Here is a 10,588-nt window from a genome sequence, read left to right as displayed (position 1 = left end):
GCCAGATTGTTCTGGGTTGGAGGAAATGACAGACTTTTCAGGAATTTCGCAACCCATCGCTAAACAGCTCTTGTGAAATGACATAAGCTTATAATAAGAGAAATTTAATAAAAAACAAAGTAGTAAATGTTCAAAATGCATCACTTCCTAATTGTTTCTTAGTATTTTAATTTTATCTGTGGTCTTGCGGTTAGTATGTCCATTGATGTCTATGCCGGTATGATGGAAATACTGCGTAATATTGTATATTTTTCCCCAACTTGTCAGAAAGCGATTATCACGTTGGTGGCTTGAAAGAGTCTGCAGTTGGGTGTATTTACAGCCTGGAAACCTGAAGATGCTACAAACTGGGGCACGACTCACAGTTTTGTTAACTGTCTAGACGCATCGTCCAGTAAAGGAGCTGCTCATCTGACGAGGCTACACTGTGACAGTCACGAGTAGTGAAGGGACCCCAGCATCGCCTGGAAGGATGCAGAACGTCTTCCGCATGGCCGCCGGAAGCTCTGCGGGAAGGGCTGGTGTACTTCACAGCTCAGAGGACTGTTTCTGTGAAGAGTCAGGGCGTATTTTCAGCTTTAAAAGCCACATAGTCTCTGTCTTGGCTGCTAAGTCCTGCTGTGGTCACTGGACAGCAGTCAGACGGCGCAGAAAAAAATGGGTGGCTGTGTCCCCCGAACTTCTATTTACAAAAACAAGAGGCAAGCTGGGTTTGAATTACAGATCAAAAACGTATTACATAAAATATCTAAGCTGAAGACATATTATTGTTAACAGGACTTAAGTCCTCTTGGTATAAACTTAAGAAAGTGATGGAGGAAACGTGAGTAATGCAATCCAACTGTGAAGAGGGTGTGTCTATAGCTATCACACTGTGACTGGCAGGAGAACTGAGAAACTATTCTTCTAATATTCACAACCTAGTACCCAGTGCCACGAAAAAGTTGCTCAGGTTAATAATGATGAACAAGCCTTCATTGTTTTGCTTTTGACTTACCCACTAACGTAGATGAAATCATCAATCAACAGTAAAGTCAGAACTATATTCCTTTGTCAGTTGCAACCATAAGTTGGCTACAGATACGAGCATTTGGCCAAAATTAGTGAAATAATTTAACAATCAATTAGCTACCTGGAAAGTAAAATAAAAAATAATGCATATTATAGTATCGTGTGTGAATCGCATGCAACACACCCTTTATATCCGCAAAATGTATGATAAACTCGTGTGCACACATATTTGCACACTTGGTTTTCTCCGGAGAGCTGGTTGTCTCTGAAGTGCATAGGCACACCACCAGGAAGTGCTTGGGTGTGTCTGCAGAGTGACACCGGAGTGCGTCCCTGACTGCGGTGTTCCTAACTCTGCCTGTCTTGTGTGGTCGCCTGTTTGTCTCTCTTTCTGTTAGTCTCTCCAGCATGGCCGTGAAATCATGCTGCCCCCTCCTCTCAACTGTGGGGGACAGACAGGACAGATGGCTGCCACTGCTGCATCCAGGACCCATCACCACCGGGCCACCTCAGAGCCTCGCTTCACTGCGTGTATATTTTATCTCAACAGTTACTGCTCGACCTTGGTGAATAGCTAGCTATGCCCAGATAATATCAAAGCATCCCGACAGTATACAGTTGGCCCATTAGGTTGAAGAAAAATTATGTGAATGCATTTCTTTAAAAAAAAGAAGATATTGTTTAAGCATACTGGGATTTGCATTGAATATTGGGAGTTAATGGAAACCAAGGCAAAACTATTCTTGTTTCCTTGGACAGCCAGATGACCTCTACCCTTGATTTTACCATGTTCCTCTTTAATAATTGATTATCAGCTTATGAAATCCTGAGTAGAAGTATATTTTGCTATAAGATACAGACAACTTTCATTGGAGATACTATAACTCCACTTATCTAAGACTCCCCACTATGGGTATTCAATTGGTAAGTTTTGGGGGGGTGTATTTTATATGTAGATATATAACTATTCATGTATTTAAATGCCATTTATCAAAGCCATACAAATAGCACTGAAGAAGTATATGCAATACCCTGACACAATGCAACAGACTAAGGCCAGGCAAAATGAAACAAAGTTCAGACTGTGGTTTCTGGAAAAGTTGCCCCAGACCGTTCTCCGTGAAGATGACACAGGACACTGTTGCCATGAGTGGGAGCCCCACAAGGCGCACTGTGCCAATGCCGCCTCCAGAGACTTCGGGCCCCTGAGGCAAGGCCTTCTGGTTCCAGGGACGACTGCCCACGCTTGCCTTTAACCTGTAGTTCTAACATTTCAGTAACTTCAGTTACTGAAAGGTGGAAAGGCACTCAATAATCTTTCACTTGCTTTGAAAATGCTGAAATAACAAACGATAGTAAGTAGAAACCTAGATTCCTACATAGATTCCTGAAATCTTGTTCGATGCATAACCGGTGTTCCTTTGATGATGTTTTTGAGAGCAGTCCTAGAATGAAACCCCAGAGGATGTCTTCTGTTACTCGTATTTCCAAACAAAGCCATCTTGCAAAAACAACAACAAAAAAACCTTTGAATGTGTATTTTATAGAACATGAAAACAGTGCCTGTCACAATGTTACAGCATGGTTTTCTGGATGGCCATCTGATAAAGTGGCTGGCTTATGGCCTAGAATTTTTTCAAAGAGCACAGCAGGTTACTTAATAAACAGTGTGCCCTATACTTTGGCTTTTTATTTTTTCTATACTGCATTGTCCCAATGCCATCCAGACCTCACCACTGTGTAATGGTTTTGGTTTGGGTTTTTTTTTTTAGGGATGGAAGAGAAATAAGAACCCAGCTGATCCAGTATGATCCAGTATCTCTTCTGGAGAAGGTAATATTATTTTTTTCTTTTTATCAAAAGGAAGGCATTGCCAAAGTAAGTAAGTGAATAAGCAATCAGTGAATGTCTACTATGTCCCACATATATAAGCTGCTCTACTAAATAAATGTTAAGAACACTTAACTTTATATTTGACAAGTTAACACTTAAGGAGATCATTAGATTTAGCTTTTTAAACTTTGTGCTAACTAATGCCTTATTTTTAAGTCAAGGCAAGAGCCTTCAGNCCCAGCTGATCCAGTATGATCCAGTATCTCTTCTGGAGAAGGTAATATTAATTTTTTCTTTTTATCAAAAGGAAGGCATTGCCAAAGTAAGTAAGTGAATAAGCTATCAGTGAATGTCTACTATGTCCCACATATATAAGCTGCTCTACTAAATAAATGTTAAGAACACTTAACTTTATATTTGACAAGTTAACACTTAAGGAGATCATTAGATTTAGCTTTTTAAACTTTGTGCTAACTAATGCCTTATTTTTAAGTCAAGGCAAGAGCCTTCAGCGTTCACTGGTTTCCAGCCTTTTGGGGGAGATGTGTGGGGAGCTGGCTCTGGGCACACAGTGCACTGGCCAAGGCGACAAATGTTCACACAGTAAACCTGATTGGTGGTTTCCTAACAAACATCACATATGGGTTCACTGAGGAGAAAAACCAGTCCCAGCGTGTGAGGGGCTGAAATCAGATTTAAGGCAGAGCTTCACATAACTTACTGACACAATCGTACGCTAGAATTACCTGATAGCTGCCAAAGCACTAAAATGGGATTTTGGTCTATTTACTGCCTATTTTAAAATCTTTATTCAAATTTGCAGTGGCTCATAGCTGAGAATTTTTTGGTGGGGCAGCAGGGGCAATATATTATAACTAGATATACTCAGAAAAGTATTACTTTCTCAATATTAATAATTCCCGGTGATTCTTTGCTTGGATGAGGTATGGAGTTTGAGGTTTCTGACGTTTTTGAAAGAGTGCCTAGATTATGTTAACTGGACAAGTTAAATTTTTCTGGTGATTTTTAAGTGACACTTTGGAGTTGCCACTAGATGGCACTGTTGCATCCCTAGTGAATGCCCGGGGTCCGCGGCTCTTAGGTTGGTTCTGGAGGAAACGCAAGTCCCAACAGGACAGGCCGGCGTCCGAGCCCCTCCATTCGATTCTGCCTGCTAGCCCATGAGGATCCGTCCCCTCCAGCCACCGGTCAGTTGATGTCTCGAGTCTGACACCTGCGAGTCTGCCTCGCTATTCGGAGCCAGACGGGTGAAACTCTGCTGGCCTTTCTTTCCGGGGCCACCTTGCTTTCTCCCTGTGCATTTATTTACAAAGCAGCAACAGCACCTGTGTGCCTGGCTGGCAGGGGTCCTCCCATCACCTGCCTTTGCACTGTCATCAGAGTCTGGGGACACAGGTGTGGTTCTGACGGGACCGACGCCCCCCTCCTCTGGAGGCAGCAGCTGGAGGGCGGTGTGGAACACCCACAGTTGCAGCTTCTACAGGGTTAGGGTTTTGCCTGTTGGGTGCTCTGACGTTCCAGACCTTGATGTTCCTTTCTCAGCACCGGCCACTTTACAAAATTACCTCCTCCCTCTAAATTCTGCCATTAGGCTCTGCACCCACAATTCAGGGAATTCGCCCCTTATCCACAGAGGCTATTTGCCTGTCTGCATGCACCCTGTCCTTGCTAGTGTGCTCCCTGAATTAGCCATGGGTGGGTGGAGTGTAACGGCCCAGGAGAGGGGGCGGGTGGCAGGGTCAGAGGTCGGTGGGGACCTCTGGCGTTCCAAGTTCATGGGTGACGTCTGCGGAAGAAAGCGCTCCTGCTCTGTGCCCTCCATAGTCAAACAGGCCTCTGAGAAGTTGACAGACTCGCAACATGCATGTTTGGGGGTTCAGGCAACCCTAGGAAGACAAAGATCCCTGAGCAGAGTCAGCAGAATGTTAGCAGGGGTTGCAAACTGGTCAGAGCCAACCTGCGTGTTGTGTTTGGCCTAAAGGGTCACACACTTGTGTGAATGTGAGCCAGGATTTAAAACTCAGGAGGTTTCACTGTAAAACCTCGTTATCCCAGTTTTTTTACACAGGTCAGAAGCCCTGACCGCAGATGACAGCCCCCAAGTGGAGCTGAGGAGTCTCGGACCCTCAGAGGAGGCAGGCTGTCCTCTGAGGTCACTACTCCCCTGCCTTCCTCACCCCACTGCCTTCACTTACTTCCAGGGCTTGGCTGGCCACTGTAGGTGGAGTTTGCAGACCTTGGTCTCCCGCCCAGAGGAGAAAAGAATATTTTTCAAGCACCTGACAAGTTGTAAAGACCGTGTCTCTCACAACCACAGTGGAGTTACTACTCGGCACCGTGGGTTTTGCAAAGCACCATTGTTTCCCTTTCTTCGTGCTCTCCTCTCCCACTCCTTCCCATTGGACCTCTTTGTCTGCATGAGATGAGTTGGCATAACTGGCCGCTGCCTCAGCATTTTCTCCAGACAGGAATTCCAGCCATCGTTAGGGGTGACCAGAAATGGAAGGGGACTTGAAGAAAGGACATCCTACTTTTGGGTATGTGACCTTCCCCATGAACTTGTGCATGGTCACGAGCTTCACCATCCAGCCAGGGAGCCCTGACCTCTTCCTCCCCCGGGGCTGTACTCCGTCCCTGGTGATGAAACCACTTCCCTTTCTGCCACAGAGGTCGGAGAAGCAGGGTCAGAGCGTCCAGACAAGAAGACTCATTATGGCTATTTGGAGACTGAGATAGAGGTTTTTTGTTTTGTTTTTTAAATTAAGTTGCTAAATTAGAATGATGTTAATCAGGGGTTGAGAAGGGGCCATCTAGACTCAATAAAAGGAAAAAAAATCCCTGTGTGAAGAATAAAAGTAAGAAGATTTACCCAGAAGTCGAAAGAAACCCAGGACTTGATGACATTATGGGAGCCCCTGGATCAAGCCATCCCTAAAGCTGGTGCCACTGATAGACTTAAACCCTGTAAGGCAGTAAATTACCTTTCTGCTTAAGCTAATAGAATCCACAAAAAAATCAGATTTGTATGCTTAGCAATGCAAGGAATCCTAAGACACGTGATAAACTTATTTGTCTTCAATATACTTTAAATGTTCACAGAAGCAAAATTAAATACAGCCTCTTGAAAATTCAGGTTCATTGCCACAGCACATCATTCTCAGCAGGCCGTGCTCCTGAGGGGACAGCGCAGAGCAGGAAGGAAGGGGTCAGGGGTGGGAAAGCTAACACTCAGCTGAGGTTCGAGGGGGTGAGCAGTGTGCGCTGTTGGCCGGCTTGGAACCTCCCCTGCTGACTCAGCAGAGATTGGCAACAAGGTGTCCAACTAAAGTGGCAGATGTGCCAGCTGTGGTGCCAAGTGGTGGCCAGGAAATAGAGCAGGTCCCTGGCTGATCGGGTGTGGTGCTGCAGCCCGTGGGAGTGGACTCAGCCCTCAGGTGAGGCGGAGAGCTCCAGGCAGTCCCCTGGGCCAGAATCGTAGCCTGTGGACCAACGGAAACCAGACAGCTGGGACAGACAGCCTATTGGAAGAGCCCAGAGGTCAGGAGAGAGGCGCCCTGGGGAGGTGCAGGTGAGAACGAGAGCCTCTCTTTTCTGAGCCCTTCGGCTATTTTCAGGGGGCCCGTTTCTTTGGGAATTAAGTGGGGGAAGTCCAAGGTCGGTGACTACACCTGAAAAATAACTATATTCGTCAAAACAAAAATCCAATGAGAACAGCAATGTTGTTTAACGCCTTTGAAATCTCCCCAATGCATAACTAAACGAATCCATCTAGCAACTGAAATCCAGCTGGGCTCTGACTATCCTGGTCCCAGACCCAATGCCTCCTCTGCAGGCTCAGTGAGGAGCCCCCTCACACTTCAGGGCTGAAATCTCACAGGTGATGGCACTTGGGCTTACGTCAACGGAAACAGACAGACAAGCTGGGGAGTCTGGGTTCGGTCCTTTGCTCTGAGGTGCAGGACCCACCCGAGGCATCCACCATGCCTGAGGGAAACATTTCAGAGAGTTGTTTTGGGGGTAATAAATATGGCCTCTTTAATTTTTCTACCAATGCCTAAAGACACACTGAAAAGTGTTAAAAGGTCAATGTTCAGAGAAAAGAAAAGTTTTTGGTGTTTGTTTATTTGTTTGTTTGTTTGTTTTAGTTAGAGACTTAATTCCAGATTGCTACTACCTAGTTGTTTGGTGCAAGAGACTTGGCACCTTTAGGCTACAGCACCCTAATCTGGAAAGCATAAGAAACAGTCTCTACCTCTCAGAGGTATTTTAAGGGTTAAATTAGAAAGGATGTAAATGCAGCTCACACCCTACTAGCTTATAGTATGCAATCAATAAATTATCACTGTTATGGTTGTAATTTAGATAATGGTATAAAGTCTAAATTGCTGTTTTTTATTTCTAGTGAGAGGACAAAATTCGTATCTTTATATATAAATCAGTTTAATAGAAGATATTTGTTTATTGCCAAGTCAAAGCACTTTGGGGGGCAGATAAAATAAATGCATCGTAATAGATTGTTCTGCACAATCGCTGTGTCTACATTCTTAAGATGACGTCACATGCCCCGCCCCCAACCCTGCCGCCTTTTCAGACAGGTTAAATACAGAATCTTAAATTCAAAGTTTCTGAAACCAAGGTCTACTCATAGTTAAACTACCAGGAAGCTTGTTTAAAATTCAGCTTCCCAGAGCTTCTGAATCAGAACTCTGCGTTGCCCAGAATTCTAAAAAACAGAAGTCTTTGTTAAATGCGAATGTTCAGAGTCACTTAGGTAGGGGGACCGGCTGGGCCTGTCACCTTCCGTCCCTCGGTCCCAGGCAAAGGAGGATGGCTCGTCACCCTGCTGTTCAAAGAGAACCTGTCACCATGGTCCGGCTGTGATAGAACCATGCAGTGTTTGCCGAGCCTCAGCGTTTCAACTAACCCTTTGAGAAACAAGAACCAGATTCAAGTCACAATTTCACTTAGACGAGACCAACGTGCTCTGACCATGGACGGTCCATTTCTGTGGTTACATCGCCCTCTGGTGGGTGTGGCTTCAACTGCAATCACTGGAGGGCAGAAGGAAGTCTTCGGGTTTTTCTTTCAAGGTTTTATATTTGCTTTTCTATCAGGAATGAAATATGCTTCACCCTCAGTTTCTCCTTTGATCTTAAGTCTGTGGAAGCAGCTCTCCGCCATTATGCTGCAGATGGACTTTGTCACGCCGTGGGGCCATGTCCCATAGTCCCAGAGTGGGACACCTGGTGCTCATGGGTGCGGTGGGCACCCACATTTTCTTAGTTACTAGCAGGAGAATCTGCTCGGCCATGAGGAGAGGGTATGTGGCAAGTCCACGACAAGAAAGGTCATTTACAGTTGAGGCTCTAAGCCCTGGTCTTCACACACGGCGCGCCCTCAGCTTTAACACACACTTCTCCCCGATCTGCGTGTGTGTGTGTGTGTCCGCTTTGCTTCCCATGGGTCTCTGATTACACGTTACCTTATGGGAGAGTCCTTCCTGACTTCCTACTCACAGAAATGGCATTTCTTTCCCTGACGCTGTCATTATCCTAACCTGCTTTAGTCCTCTTTGGGCTGGTCACCACCACCTGACAATCTATTCATCTCTCTCTCGTATTATCTGTCTATCTATCATCTATCCATCACTATTCCCACCAGGAAAAGTCAGGGACTTTGCCTCTGTTGTTCATGACTACATCTATAGCACCTAGGCTCTGAAGCCTGGTAAGAACCAGGCGGCTCACAATATATATGTATTGAATGAATGAATGAATGAATGAAGGCATGGTCAGTTTTTAACTAGCACAATCTTAGTTCTCTGAAGGACAGCCGGGAGCAAACACACTGCACGAGTTCTCCCGAAGGAAGGTTGAGTGAAAAGGAACCACGCTGCCGATCGCCCCTTTGCCAGTAAACAGCCTGGTTTCCTAGTTTATACAAAGTGGAAGCTGACTGGTGAGGACAGCGTGTGTCACTCACAGGCCCGGCTGGCCCTGCACCTGCTGGTGTGAGGAAGGGACAGGCCCCTGCACCAGCCTGGGTCAGAACAAGTCCCCAGAGCAGCCCCCAGCTGCGTGTCAATTGGGGTGGACGAGGAACCCGGAGGTCAGGGCGGGGGAAGCTACGTTAAGCTTCAGGCTGAATGGATGAGTCAGACTGAGGCAGAAAGGGTGGGAGGGGAGCGGCAGGGACGTGAGGAAGCAGTGCACTCAGCTGGGAGGCCAGGCTCCAGGCCCGTGTGCACAGATGGGGGAGCACCTCCAGGTCAAAGAGGGCAGGCAAAGTATGGCTTCATTGTTCTCCTCATGGAATCGGGATAAGTGAGGTAACCCATGTAAGTCACATGGGAGGTACTCGTGTTGGTAGTGCATGCAAACACAGGTATCAAGCATCTGGGCGCTAAGTCCTGAGGCTGAACTCCACACGGTCCTGTGTGCACCTCGCTGTGCTTTCTACATGAAACCTCCTTGGCAGGCGTTGGCTTGGTCATTCCCATTCCCTGATGTCTGTATGTCCCACTGACGTACATTCAATGGCTACAACTGGCCAGACGGCCCAAGAGGAGCGTGGCAAAGCATGGGCCCTCCACAACTCCGGGGCCTTGCAGGGTCCTTAGATGCGCCTTTCGTTTGTTAATTGCAGAAGCAGATACACTTGGAAATACAGGGACTTTATAATTTTACTATTTCTTACTGAACTTCTTTAGAGGTAGGAGGAAATCCATGCATATTTTCTCCCTTTATTCTTATTTTCTTTATTGCAAATCAAAACACCATAATAAAATTAACTAGATGCTTTTCTACCATGTACTTCATAGGAATCTTTATTGCCATTGGAAGATCCCCTCGCAGAAATATCTCCTATCATCCTCATCACCAGTTTGTACTGTACTGCACAAAGAAAACTGCTTTTCATCCCTCCAACATTCTGTCATTCCTTTGGTCGCTGCGAATCACAGTAATGGAAAATTTATCTGGAGCTAAGACTTTAGCCAAGAGTAAGAAAATAACTATACATTCTCTGTTATCTAAAGTGATTAATATAAGCCCTAGACTGGCATCATCTTATTATAAATCAAAAGAGTACAGAGCAGCGTTCAGAGCATACAAATTCTAGATCATTCAAAGCACTCAAAGATGGGGGAGGCTAGAAGAATCAGTAAATTGGACACCATGATGTAAGGAATAAAAAACCAAAGACGTCCACGCCACTACAGAGAACAAGAGATAACCGTGGTGGGCCCTAAATCCAGCACTAAATCAAACAGTGCCTCTCAGAGATGCTTTAAGAAAAAATTGTTAAAACTTATTTTGATGGACCAAGTGTCAGTTACCTGGAACCGTAGCTTAAATAGATCAGCTCCATTTCCCCCCTCCCCTCCACAAAAGGAAATGTGTAAACAAGGCAGTAGTTACTGTATCTTATTCTTATTAAATGTCTTGGGGTGACATTGGTCAGTAAGGTCCCATAAGTGTGAAGCGTGCATCTCTGGGATACATCGCCCCTCCTCTCCTCCCCGCACCATGTGTACCCAGCCTGCTCCTCTGTGATCCCTCACACGCAGACTTGCCCTGGTCGTTACCTTTCGTGCGTTCACTTTCCTGCCTTCAGTCGGGAAGTTCTTTGGCAGCCCTGGACGAAGAGCTTCCTTTTTTCTGCGGTTGCCTGGTCTCTGAAGGAAACTTTGTTCAGAAAACAGGGATTTTGTTGTGGCTGCTGT

The sequence above is a fragment of the Sturnira hondurensis genome, unplaced genomic scaffold, assembly GCF_014824575.4.
Source record: "Sturnira hondurensis isolate 20B ecotype Veracruz unplaced genomic scaffold, ASM1482457v3 Scaffold0008640, whole genome shotgun sequence".
Taxonomy (NCBI): Eukaryota; Metazoa; Chordata; class Mammalia; order Chiroptera; family Phyllostomidae; genus Sturnira; species Sturnira hondurensis.
Note: the sequence above shows the minus strand (reverse complement) of the source record.